A 14,143-nucleotide genomic window follows, 5' to 3' on the forward strand; every position below is an offset into this window, starting at 1 on the left:
GACAGACGAACGGACAAGGGTGAATTTACAGGTCCACTCTCCTTTTGTCAGGGGGACCAATAAATATTAAACAAACGCTGGTTATTCCAGAATACTTAAGGAATGATTCACAATAGCATGTCTGAAAAAAAAAATCGTTCAGTAAAATTCCTGATTTCTGTTTTCCTTACACTAAATTCTTTCTTTTTCATTTGAATTGATTCTCTAATATTTACTTATTTTTAAAAATACTATTGTATCTTTTCATCTTTTCAACGCCCAATACTGAAACATGTTATACCTTACCGCAGAATAAAGGAATGTTTCTACGATTATATAAAAAACTTTACCAGTCTGTCTGTCTGTGAGTTTGTTTCCTAGGCACTCCGAAATGGTAGTGCCAATTTAAAAAAAAAATTCATGCAAATGTACATTATGTGTCTGGGAATGTTCTTAGATATGTTTTGAATTGGAATGTCCCGATAAGTATCAAAAATCGATAATCGAAAAAATATAATTAAAGAAGGATCAAAATTTTATCACCGCACAAGCAGAAAGGCCCAGCATATAAAATTGACAGTAGGTCCTTTGATAAAATAGGGGCGCGTTCGAAATGATTTTTTTCTGTTTAGAGCACAATGATACTTAACTTTTGATACTTAACTTTAGATTTTAAAGTTTAATTTAAGCCATTATATAAAAATAATTGATAGCATCAACTGTAGGTAACCTACATTGCAATGTAGATTACAATGTATTGTGAACAAAATCACTGAGAGGCACGTGAAGTTTTCTCTCATTGCACTGTGGTGGGTCCCCGACTAGAGCAGGCAATCAATCAATTTAATTTTTAAAAAATTAGCAAGTTCACCGATTTTGATGTAGTGGAAGTGTGGAACATTCATTGATCCTAATTCAATCCCAGGCAGTGTCGGGTGTACCTACTAGTCAGATTGAATGCCATGTATGTCGATCCGATGAAGTAAATTTCCTGGTGAATGACGGAAAGTATTAGATTCTTATTATTGAGTGAAATATACGTTTACCTCCTTGAAATATGACTTGTTTGAGAGAGTCAGTTTCGTTGGAATTAATGTAATAAATTCTAAAATTCAACAGAAACGACCGTTATTTTTCATAAGCAACCATCAGATAAAAGCAGGAAGTGTGATCATATTTGAGTTATGCTTTTTTTTCTCCCCCCGCCATATTCATGACTTTTTTCTTTTTTTTTTTAATCGTATTTTCCTCAATTTAGCTCTGTTGAGCGAGGAACGAAACCTGGTTAGCTAACCTTTATTTTCATTTTTTTATTTTTTTAAATCATTATGTTGATTGGTCTGTATTTAGCCATTATTAAATTCTGTACCCCCTGAAAAATGTTCAAATATATATAAAATCCGTCTTGATATATATATATATATATATATATATATATATATATATATATATATATATATATATATATATATATATATCAAGACGGATTTTGACAGTTAAGGCTGCAGGTCTCAGTAGTGCTCTGGAAGTCATTGGAAGATTTTATCTCTCTCGGAGGCGGTGCTGGAGGTTGGTGTCCCTAAACTATCATGTTACACATCTTTTAGGTTGCTCAAATGCACGTTTTATTGCCTTGCATATGATTTAGTTTTACTTTGTTATACTTTCAGATTCTTCAATGGCTTCAAGCACGTTAAGACGTCGAGGATGCCTCAACAAGGCCAATTCTTTCTGCCATGTGTATGGGGACTTCACAACAGTTGCACATCGTCGAACCATCATTTCTCTTCTCAGAACCGCCTACTTTCACTATTTTGACTGTAAAATTGGTTCTCAGGTCTTAGTGCTGCTAAGCTGAAAGTTATACTGTAGCTGGAAATCTTGTGAAGTAGGCCTTTATGCCACACCTTATCAAAGGCCTTGTCGGACCTCAGATCCGAGAAGTGCTAATTTTGAGGAGCTTCTCAACTTAAAGGAAAGGAACTGAGAGCATGGGAAGCATTCAAGTTGGTCTGTAGTGAATTCCTTGGTAACACACGTGTACCAGATTATCAAGCCTGTGTTGAGAAGTTGCTAAAGTCTTATGAGGATATGAAGTGCCGAATGTCACTCAAGATTCATTTTTTCCATTCCTACTTCAACTTCTTTCCGCCAAACCTTGGAGCAGTGAGTGATGAGCATGGAGAAAGATGCCACCAAGACATTACGAAGATGGAGAGCAACTATCAAGGCAAATGGAACCCCGGCATGGTGGGAGACTTCTGTTTGATATTCTTTCGTGAGATTCCAGAGGCAAAATACACCAGATCTTCTAAGAAAACACACTTTTGACTGTCTGTGGTTCTTTGAATTGTGTAATTGTGTCATCCAAGTATATTGATTCAATCAGTGTTCTTTATCTGTCCTGATTTATCTGTTATAAGCTGCTACAACTCTTGAAATATTCACATATATTCTCTGTTTAGACTAAAATCAGACCATTTCAAAGCCAGAAACTAGAGCTGATAGAGCAAAACTATTTATAAATTTGAATTCAGCCCAAATTAATAAAAAACAACTATCCCCATTCTTGCCTCAGACCAAAAATTTATTTTTGTAAACCAGTGTTATCCCTACCTATTTCTAACAAGATTACATGCTCCCCTGCCAAGGTGTCGCGACCCTCTGGTTGGGAAGTCCTGGATTAGAACATTGCTGTTTTCAAGTCTAATGTAAACAAATTCTTGCTGAGCTGTCCTCTTAAATAGCCAATTTCTGATCAGTTACAGTTATCGTTACTAATCCACATAGCATTTCACTGCCTCTCTGTCAAAGTCAATAATCCTTATCCTCGAGTAACCTATGGGTCTTGATAAACAGTGACTCCTCTGTGAATAAAAAAAATCACATCAAGGCAAAACACACACACGAGGACACTGTTTAATTTTATTAAAAATGATAAATCTGATGTTTTTATTTCTACAAGCTTGTTTGATGGCATCGTTATTATATAAACTTTAAGGTTCGTTTTACATATCTTTTAGAAACAGACTTCCAAAATAACCTATCTCTGGACAGGTCTTTATTCATCCCTCTTTTTCTCTAATCCATCCTTATCACTTCCTCTCATGTTTTCCTTGACCTTCTCCTTTTAACACACCCTGCTACTACAACTGTTTTATATTTAGTAATCAAAGGACACTCGTCCATTCTTTCAATGTGACCATACCAACAAAGTCTCCTGTTTCACATGCATCTCCCTATACTTTCCAGATTTAATCTTCCTCTGGGGTCATCAGAACTAAGCATGTCTTTAAGAGTCACGTTACACAGCCATTGTATCATTCTCATTATTTTTGTCCATGCAATGTATGTCCTCAACCCTCGCTGGCCAGGTTTCTCTTCCATATATTCTTACTCGGCATAAATGTGCCTGATAAACTCTTCCCTTGGTCAACAGTGATTATGTTCTATTAGTTAGTAATTGCAGAAAGTCTCTGAATTTATTTAGGATAAAAGGGCAATAAATTAGTGCTTTATGGAAAAATAAACTATATAAAAAAAAAAGCACACATGCAGAAAACAAAAAGATAGAGGAAGCACTCTTAAGCATTGGTTAGCAATTTCGATAAAAACAGATTCCCATCATTTCAATTTTGACTCAATTAAAGACATAACCCCCGAAGAAAATTGCTAAAACTTGAGGCTTGATGTAATTAAGAATATTTTTAAATGTTATTTTGTAGAGTTTACATTTTTAAAGAATTTGAAATCTCAACAGAGATTAGACCATTCCTGTAATGACCTGGTCACTGTTGATTTTATGGTGGGTGTTAAGTTCTGTGCAATTATAGGAAGTCTACCCTCCCAGGCTTTGGCTTCTCTTTTTGAGAAGGGATTAGTCTTTTTTTTCTTTTTTTTTTTTTACATGGTAGTCACCACTTATCAAGGCCCGGAAAGCCACTCAGGGATAAGGGTTATTGCGTGTACAGTAATCAATGGGATAATATTGTAGCAATCGTTAGTAATGGAGATTTGATAAAGTGTCTTCCTTAAGGGGGCGGTTTATCAGGAATTTGTTTATGTTGGTTGGTTGGTTGTTTTTTGTTTTATGGCATATCAACCCTTTTCAGGTTATTTAATGCCGAATCCATAGATTTTGAAGAAAAATTTTTTTATAGAATATATTTATTGTTTGCAAGTCGGTTTCTATTTAACCCATAGTTGGGACCCTAACAGGTACTACCACTCCGGGTCAGAGTGGACCTGGAGCAATGGCAATTAAAGGGTGACTCCACACTCCCCCAAACCCGTAAGCTGGGGCCTCACCACTGGATATAGTTTAAGGTCATATCCAGGACTATGTTTATGTTGGATTTCAAGACATCCAAGTTGTAGTCAGGTGGGAAACAGGCAAATGGAACAGAGTTCCACAGGCGTGCACTTCTAAGAAAGAAGCTTTGTTCATGGAATCTACGTTTTGATTTAGGCACAGATAAAGAGTGGGGGAAATTATTGACAGTGGTTTCAGCTAGACGGGTGTTTTTCGTGAAATATTGGTGAGGGGAGACCAGATGTTGGAGCTCAGACGAGCACTTGCCATGGAAATAACAATAAAACAAAGACAGGCTCGCAATGTCTCTTCTGTGAGAGAGAGGTTGCAGGGAAGAGAAAAGGGTATCTAAGCCACAAAGTCTATTTTATTTTTGCCCAGATGTGGCAGCAGTACTCCATCCTTGGATGTACTTGGCTTTTATATAGATAGAGAATTGCATCAGCAGTGAGATATATTCTGGAGCGATAGAAGTATCCCACCATTTTTCCAGTAACCTTGGCAATGGATTTGATGTATGTGTTCCATTTCAGATCAGGAGTAAAGGTCATCCCAGAAGCTTGTCAAAACATGGAGCCTCCCCAAGATGAGAGCCATCCATTTTAATTGATGCCAGATGAGGATCAGAGCATTGATGATGTAAAGATAGGAGTTTTGTTATAGATACATTAAAAGTAACCAGCCACCTCTTCCCCCACTGTACCATGCGCTCAAGATCAGAGGAGACAGAATTAGAGAGAACTTTGTCATTTACAGCCTTTGATGTGTTGCCATAGATGGTCGTGTCATCAGCATAGATGTTGACGAATGATTTAAGTATGTGTTTTGGGAGATCATTGATGAAGATCAGGAAGAGAGTTGGGCCCAGGATGGACCCCTGAGGGACTCCAGCATTAATACTGTGGGCCTCTGATTTGTGCCCATCAACCACTACTCTTATGAGCCTATCAGAGAGAAACGATTTAATAATTGAGAAAACATTTCCAGTTATACCGTAGCTGGAGATTTTGTGAAGTAGGCCTTTATGCCACACCTTATCGAAGGCCTTTGATATGTCAAGAGCAAATTGCTCTAGAAAGGAAGCCTTTGTTGAGAGATTCACTAATCCTATGAGATATAACCATTAGCACATCAGCTGGAGATCTAGCAGAACGGAAACCATATTGCATGTCACTAAGAAGGTTATTTTTGCTGAGGTGGTTGACTACTTCTTTATTTAATATGGATTCCAGCAACTTACTCATGACACACAGGAGACTTATTGGTCTGTACTGAGAGGGAGATGACTTATCACCTGAATTCTTAAATACAGGTCATACTGATGAGGTTTTCTAGGGTGTTGGGAAGCACTTCTCCTTAAGGCAATGCTTGAACAGTTATTGTTAATCGCACTTTTTGCAGGTCAGAGTGCCCTTCCTCTGGGGCGTTGACTTCTCAACCCCACTTTCCGACCCTGGTGTCACAGTTCTTGCAGTGGGAGAGAACTAAATACGACTTATTACACAGTATTTGGCCAGTTTTTTAAACTGTTAGGAGCGACATATTAGTTGAACCATCTGTTTGGCAGTCTTTCTCTTGATCTTTTTTGATTAAATCTTTTTCATACGAATTCTTTACCGTAGCTGGAGTCTAGTAGCAGGGAAAACTGTTCAAACAACATTGATCTCCTTTTTTCGAAAAAAAAAAAAAAGAACGTTGTTGATGAATCTGTTAATATTAAGTCTCTTTCTAATACCTGCATTTCATAATCTATCTCGCAAGGTTACTCGCAGCATAGTTCTTGGAAATTTCATTTAAAATACATTGAGCTTCCAGTCATGTTTCACTTGCATATAAAGCAATAGGAATTATTGATGCCTTTCAAATTTGTATTGATATGTCTTTCCTGCTTTATTTAAATGTTCAAACGTAGGAGTTGCCGTTCCTATTCTTCTACTAATGTTAGATACGAATAAATGCCATTGTTAAAGTTAGACTATACTTGATCTATTCTTTTTGTTTAAAAAGGTTTTAATTTGTTGATTTAATTATAAGATTTTTGAAAATATTGTTCATCAAAACGTAACATTGTCCGGGAACCAACACGTTGTAGTTTTCAGTCGCAAAGGAGACAAAGAATAGAAAAAAAAAAATTTTTAACTCGCCTTTTCTTTGTAAAAACAACATTTGTTTCCTCATAGTTACGACTATGACGTCACCCACGTGATCGTCTTCTCTTACGTAACTGTTCTTTTCTCCTCCTTTTTTTTCTTTTTTTTTTCTTTACCGGTGACGTCATTTTGCATGCATTTGCATATAGCCGTCCACACTATGTTACAAAAATGTGTTTAATGTTGTTGAGTTCTTTAAGAATAATTGCCTGCGATAATGGAATTAATTTAACTTTCAAGAGCAAAATTTTGTTTCTGAGCTAATATCGATATCAATCAATATCAATAAGGGTTTATCCCTCAATGAAGAACCCCTCCCTGAATTTTAGCCATCTAACTCTGTCCCGAGCTATCCATTGTCATGTGGGAACCATGTGTTGTATCAGGGCATCCCTCCGTCTCGTTCTTCCCTTTGGCCTCTTAAGTTCATGAGGTGTCCATTTCATTACTCTAATGGACCATCTGTTGTGATGTTGTCTGGCTACGTGCCCTGCCCATCTGTGTTTGGATGCTTTGATGGCAGAATTGATGTCAATAACTCTTGTTTGTTGGCGAATCCAGATGTTTGTCTTTCTGTCTTGTAGAGTGATACCTAACATTATCCTCTCCATCTTCCTTTGTGCTACTGCCAAGATTTCACTTTGGCGAGACGTCAGGGCACGTGTTTCACTACCATAGATCATCACAGGTAGTACATATTTATTGAAGAGCTTCCCTTTGATTGACATATTTGCTTTTCAGCTTCTCGTGATATTCTCCACTTTCCCAAAAGCTGCCCATCCCAATGCTATCCTTCTCTTTCTCTCTAAGCTAATAATCTATATAGCTATAAAAGTGAAATCTTTTGTGTGTGTGCGTGTGGAGGGGGGTTCCTACCAAACTACTCTGTCAATTTTCAGTCTACAGATTTGAGCCCAAAGCAATAAATGTTAAGGGGTCAAAGTTTAAAAAAATTGACCTCTGTGGTCTCTACCAAATTACTCCCCCATTTTTGGATCTAAACACTTGAAATTTTAGATGTAGGTTACTTGAACATAGATCAAACTTTTTAATTTGATTTGAGCCCAAAACAATAAATGTTGAGGGGTCAAAATTAGGGTCAAAGTTAAAAAAAAATTTGACATCTGCAGTCTCTACCAAATTACTCAGCCAATTTTTGGTCTAAACATTTGAAATATTACATAAAGTGTATTCAGACACAGGGCAAGCTTTTTAATCGAGTTTTGGACGAAAATTTGGCTGCCAACGGGTCAAAGTTCAAAAGATTTTATCTTTGCGCTCTCTAGCAAACTGTAGTATTAGGAATCCCAGCTTAATTGCTATATAGGTAGTTTTAGAAATAGAAAGTTATATAAGCATATTTTGATTCCCATCAGCGATTTAGCAGGGTCAGAAAAGTTAGGTTTGACAGGCATCAAACTCAAGTCACCTTGAATGACCTAGATTAGCTGTACCGGGAATTAAGGGGTGACACGGAAGTGTGGTCGTAGGCCTTCCGGTTGACAACGACATGAGTAGAGTTGGTTTGGGCAGCAGAGGAAGCAGATGGGAGATTTCGGGTCTCCCGGCAACCAGGATCCGAGATGTTAGGCTTGTCTTGAATAAAAAAGATTGAAGCTTCAAATTCCATCATGTTGCTCATTGATGAATCTGTCTGCAGCACCCCCACTCCCCAGCAAGATGGAAGACCAGCGACTAAGAAGATGTTATCCGCTGGCCAAGGCAAATCAGGTATGTTCGCATTATATTGTTGCACATACACATCTCGGAAACTCTCCAAGGCGAAAGAAATTGTAGAAGAATAGCAAACACACACCCACACCCACACACACACATATAACAGTGAACTGCACATAAGGACACACGTTTATACGTAAGTACACCCACACCCACACGTATATGTAAGAACAATTGATAATTACTACCAAATTACTCAGCCAATTTTTGGTCTAAACATTTGAAATTTTACATAAAGCGTATTCAGACATGCAGCAAGCTTTTTAATGAGTTTTTTGGGCGAAAATTTGGCTGCCAAGAGGTCAAAGTTTACAGAGTTGACCTTTACAGACTCTATCAAACTCCTTCGCCAATTTTGGGTCTAAACACCTGAAATTTTAGATATAGGTTACTTGGACATGAGTCAAACTTTTTAATATATATATATATATATATATATATATATATATATATATATATATATATATATTCTAGCAAGAGTACCCGGCGTTGACTAGGTTCAAAAGCAGCCCACAGAAAATGATGGACTCTGATTTATTAAAGTATGATAAGTTATAAAAAGGAAGGGTTGTAAAGAGATAACTTCGAATTTGGGGGTATCCAAACCAAAGCAAAATATGATGAAAGTAAAAATAAAATAGATAAACCCCATAATTTATTATACCATACCTGTTCACACTGAAACACTTATCACAATATTCTGTGGATCTATATTAAAAAAACCATGTTAAACTTTGTGACATATTTCCATTCTATGGAGGTCAGGCGTGAATGAACACCCCATAATTTTATTATACCATATTTCTTCAAACTGAAACGTAATTATCAAAGTATACTTACGCAGAGAGATATGAAAAGTCTTTATTAAAGTTTGTGCCTATTTCCATTCTATGGAGGCCAGGCGCGGACGCAGACCCCACACTTTTATTATACCATCCCTATTTAAGTTAAAACATACTTATTAAAGTATTCTTATGTACATCTATATCAAAAACACTTGTAAACTTTTTTTTTTTTTAATTTTTTATTTCCATACTTTGTGGACCAGGTGCAAACGCAGACCCCACAATTTTAATGAACCACCATTATGCCAGATGAAACATACCCACTCCTGTGTTTCGATACATCTTCTATCATTATATGTGATCAGTTTTTTTAATATAGTCAACCATAAAGGAGCCTATTCGTGACCAGACCCCCCAGACACACACGCATACACACACAGACATTCAGCTTTATAATATATATATATATATATATATATATATATATATATATATATATATATATATATATAATGTTATGAACAGTACATAGCGCCCTAGCAAAGCCAGGCTGAACTGTTAGTGTAGCAATAATAGAAAATAACCTGGTTTTATAGATATGGTAGAATCTGTAATCAGTTTGAAATTTGCTCGTTGTACAAGTGACAGCAAATTTCCGATTGGAAGTTTATAGACATAATCATATATGTCAAATTGCTCCAAGCAAAGAAACTTCTTTTTGGTCTTAAATCCTCCACTGAAAAACACTGAAAGATTACTTTTTGTAATAAAAAAGAATTACCAACATAACTAAACTTAATTCGCATCTATTACCACTCCTGAAGAAAAACTGTGTAGGTTGTCATTGTCAGTAGTTGTCATACACACTGTTATCACAATAGAAAAATGCGAGCATGAAAAGTAATATGGTTAAACTTTAATATGGAAAAGAAAAGGACAATATATTCTAGTAAAATATAATAAATTTATAACTTAAAAAATTACAGCATTAAGAATTTTTTTGTTTAATTCAATTTAACATTATATAATCAATTCTTAATGCTGCAATATTTTAAGTTATAAATTTATTATATTTTTTACAAGAATGTCTTGTCCTTTTCTTTTCTATGTTTAAGTTTAACCAGATTACTTTTCATGCTCGCATTTTTCAATAGTGATAACAGTGTGTATGACAACTACTGACAATAACAACCTACACAGACAGTTTTTCTTTATGAAAGGGACGGTGTTGAGATTTTTCCTACTATAGATGGTAACAAAATAATGTGATGCTAACAAGAAGAAAGAAACACAAATGTAAATTGTTATGAAAAAACTTGTATTTACAGGAAAGAGGTGGAAGAAAGAATGTTTCTTTGCAAAAAACATCGCGTTTTGTGGAACTTATCTGTGGGATTCGTCCAGTTAACGATGTTTCTTTTCTGTGGAGTTTTAGCCGGGTTGAGAGGAAAAAACAGGGAGCCTTGATTTCTTTGGTGCTGCAGTTGCTGTTGAAACTTCTCACACGTGTCTGGTATGAATAGTAGAGAGAGCTGACAGGCACGATTGTCTTCGATGCCCGACAAGCAAAAGAGATAGGTAATTCGAAAAAAAAAAAAAAAAAAAAACGCTCTTGTAGTGTTGGAGAGGAATCTAAAAGGGAAACCTGTAATTGGTTGTTTTTCGTCCAATCAGAAGGCACCCTGTTAGTGACTTCTTAATAATTCCAATAACGGATAACAATTTTTAAAAATTTCCGTTTTTTTTTTTTTCAATCTTCACCCCAAACAAGGCACAGTGCCACTTTGAAGTAGGGAGTAACTATAGGGGACATAAGTTGCAGGGATATTATGAAGGGAGTTGAGTAGCAAGATGTCTGTTTACATTACACTTGAACTTCTGCATGTCAGTACAGTTGGGAAAACAGAATCCAAGAAGAGAGTTCCAAAGTCTAGCAGTTCTGGGGAAGAAACTATTGGAGAAGAAGGCTTTCTTACACCTAGGGTTCTCTACTGTGAAGGGCTGAGATTTAGCTGCTTTCGGGTTTGTCGGGGGTATTCACGTCAAGGGGGTACAAGTGCCTGTAGTTTGTCAGAGCATTCACCATTAAAGTACTTGTGGAACAACGGTGGGATCATTAGCAAAAGACACATACTTTCACAAAGTTTCTTTCGTGCTTTCTAAAATTAAAGATGCTTTTCATTCGAAATGACAAACGTCAAGATTTGAATTATATTTGGATATCATCATTTATTGCCAACCTGCGTTTATTCTTAAAGTTTAAGCATACTTTGTACAAGTCTACATTTTGTTGTTTCGTCCTTTTTACATCCATTGGCGCCAAGTCCAAACATGGAACACAAGACTCCCGTTTGTCCACTAACACATTGGGTATCAAACTTATCTCTCTACGTGTATCTCTAAACCATCTTGTTACATCATTAACTCCACGCGACCAAAGACACAAATCGGATGATCTACCTTCGTCATGTATTTTTTTTATGTTAGTAAACATTCTTTTCACTAAGTTAACATTTTGGGGAACTATTTTTACATAAATAAGTTTTCATCCTTAAAAATGCCTTTCGCCTTTATTGTGGTGGCACCCACTCATTTACATATGTGGATAATATTACATATAAATAACAAGACTCAGTTAGTCTGAGTGTGTGTTAACCAGAAGCCACCGAAGACCGAGCCGAGACCAGATATGTTCTCCAGCCAAGACTCTCTTACTTGACAACCATTATGTAAATATACTGTAAATATACTTTTCCTAATGCACTTCTTATTGATCTACCTTTGTTTGTTGAGTCTTCATTTGTATTGCCTTATACGTTATTTGGTTCAACCTGCAAACACACCAGCCTTGATAATATTCTTTTTTTTCTTTCTATTTTTACAAATGTCAATAACGATCATAATAATAATCGACCAGCTAACTTGGCGTTGCCCGGGTCAACTACATAACAGTATTTTGATGAATAAAGTTTGGATGAACTTATCTTCCAGGTTTTAGTCTTTATTCTTGGCAGTATCTATTATAGTAAAACAGTATAATTGTTTGGATAAACTTGCTACAATTTACCAGAAGCATCTGCTGTATATACTTGTGTATAAGTCGCTCTTTTTTCCCTTTCAATTTTTCTTTTTCATGGTTTTTCTTCTTTTTTTTTTGTTATCTTTTTTTACATTTTATTTCTCTCCTTAGTGACAAGATTCGGAGTGAGTAAAAAAAAAGAAAGAAAAGAAAAAGAAATAAAAAAAAGGAAAACAGAAATAAAAAGAGAAAAAATATCGACTTTTATACACAAGTATATACGGTACTTACTTGAATTTTAACTCGAAAAAAAAAATAATAATAACGAAATTATTTTTTTTATTATATGCATAAAAATCATAACACGCAAAAACAAACTCATAAAATAATTAACTGTTAATTATTGTTTTATTCATTAAAAAAAACCAAAAAAGCAAAATACATTGTTTAAAAAATATTTAGTAAGAATTTTCAGATTGGAAAGATTAGCAGTTTAATCAATTTTGATTTCTTTTATTATCAGAGAAAATTTGCAGATATTTGGAGTAGAAAAGAACAAATATCATTTTGAGGTGCAAAAAATTCGCTACTCGCACGTTTCCCCAAAGCATCTTTCGCTTGTAAGTAAGGACATAGAAGGTAGATTGATTTGAATTTAGGAAAATATATTGCAAATCATTATCACTATAACTTATATTCTGTATATATATATATATATATATATATATATATATATATATATATATATGCAGAGAGAGAAAGAGAGAGAGAGAGAGAGAGAGAGAGAGAGAGAGAGAGAGAGAGAGAGAAATTATTTATTTTTAAACATATTCTATAATTTTCTCCTCTTAATCGGGTAGCGCTTTTACTTTTTCAGGTTAATTTCATATATATATATATATATATATATATATATATATATATATATATATATATATATATATATATATATATATATATATATACATATATATATATATATATATATATATATATATATATATATATATATATATAAGAGCAAATGGTTTATAAAGCATGTTAAAACATATTTAATCTGAAAAGGAAACACTTAATAAGTGGATAGTCCTTAATCCGCAGAGTTTCGAAGAAATACTTTCCTTCTCATGAGAGGGTAGGAATTAGCAAAATGCGGGATCGGATTTTGCATACAAAAGTATTTGATGAAACTGCAAGTAAGTCAAAGATCTTACTCGATAACAAAAAGTGAAGCAGAGGAAATATGGTGAAGAAAAAGGTGATTTCACGTGAATGGATATATATATATATATATATATATATATATATATATGTTATTTGTTTTTATCTTTGCGATATTTGTTTTGAAATGAATTATACGAAAGTACATTTTTACCTATGTGCGAGTTGGGAATAATTTTCTCTTTGATCAATTTTGATGCCCCCAAATTATATATATATATATATATATATATATATATATATATATATATATATATATATATATATATATATATATATATATATATATATATATACGAGAGTGTAGCCATCAATAATTGTGGGGTTTTCAGACTTTTATCATTTTTTAATATTTTAAAATATTTTTATAACGCATTTCAAGCCTTGTTCAGCTCTCTTCCGACATTTCTATAGAGAAAAATGCTTTCCAAAAAGACATTACATTAAAAAAAACTTTATATAAAAATATCTGAAGAGAGCTGAACAAGGCTTGAAACGCGTTATAAAAATATTTTTAAATATTGAAAAATGATAAAAGTCTGAAAAACCTACAATTGTTGATGGCTACACTCTTTTAAATATATATATATTATATCATCAGCAGCGAGAGAGAGAGAGAGAGAGAAAGAGAGAGAAAGAGAGAGAGAGAAGAAAAACACACTTGAATATTTTTTACAATTAGATAAAATATGCAAATTATAAAATTTCTAGGATAAAATTTTTTCTAGTTTTCATTGTTTCTCTTTGGACTATTGTTCTCATCAACGTTGATAACTACATCCATAATTTATATCTCAGCGTTTTGGCTAGGAACCAAGTGTAGTATCCGTTCTGATGCTACACTTATTCTAATCTTGGTCAGTGAATATAAATTCCCTCTAGACTGAGGCAATTTTTATTTTTGTTCTAATCCATAGTGCCTCTCTTTCTGGGGGAGCTC

The 14,143-nt window shown here is 34.5% G+C and overlaps 1 long non-coding RNA gene across 1 annotated transcript in view; it reads left to right on the top strand.

Moving 5' to 3' along the window:
- The first annotated feature begins 6,605 nt into the window (after nucleotides 1–6,605).
- The window catches only part of LOC145283631 (uncharacterized), a 46,884-nt gene continuing 39,346 nt past the window's right edge, over nucleotides 6,606–14,143 (top strand). Inside the window, exon 1 of the long non-coding RNA XR_013868677.1 lies at nucleotides 6,606–8,172. This is a non-coding gene — a long non-coding RNA (uncharacterized LOC145283631). The remainder of the gene's footprint in view (nucleotides 8,173–14,143) is intronic.

The sequence above is a fragment of the Euprymna scolopes genome, chromosome 1 (genome assembly GCF_053919585.1).
Source record: "Euprymna scolopes isolate OS-2025 chromosome 1, ASM5391958v1, whole genome shotgun sequence".
NCBI lineage: Eukaryota > Metazoa > Mollusca > Cephalopoda > Sepiida > Sepiolidae > Euprymna > Euprymna scolopes.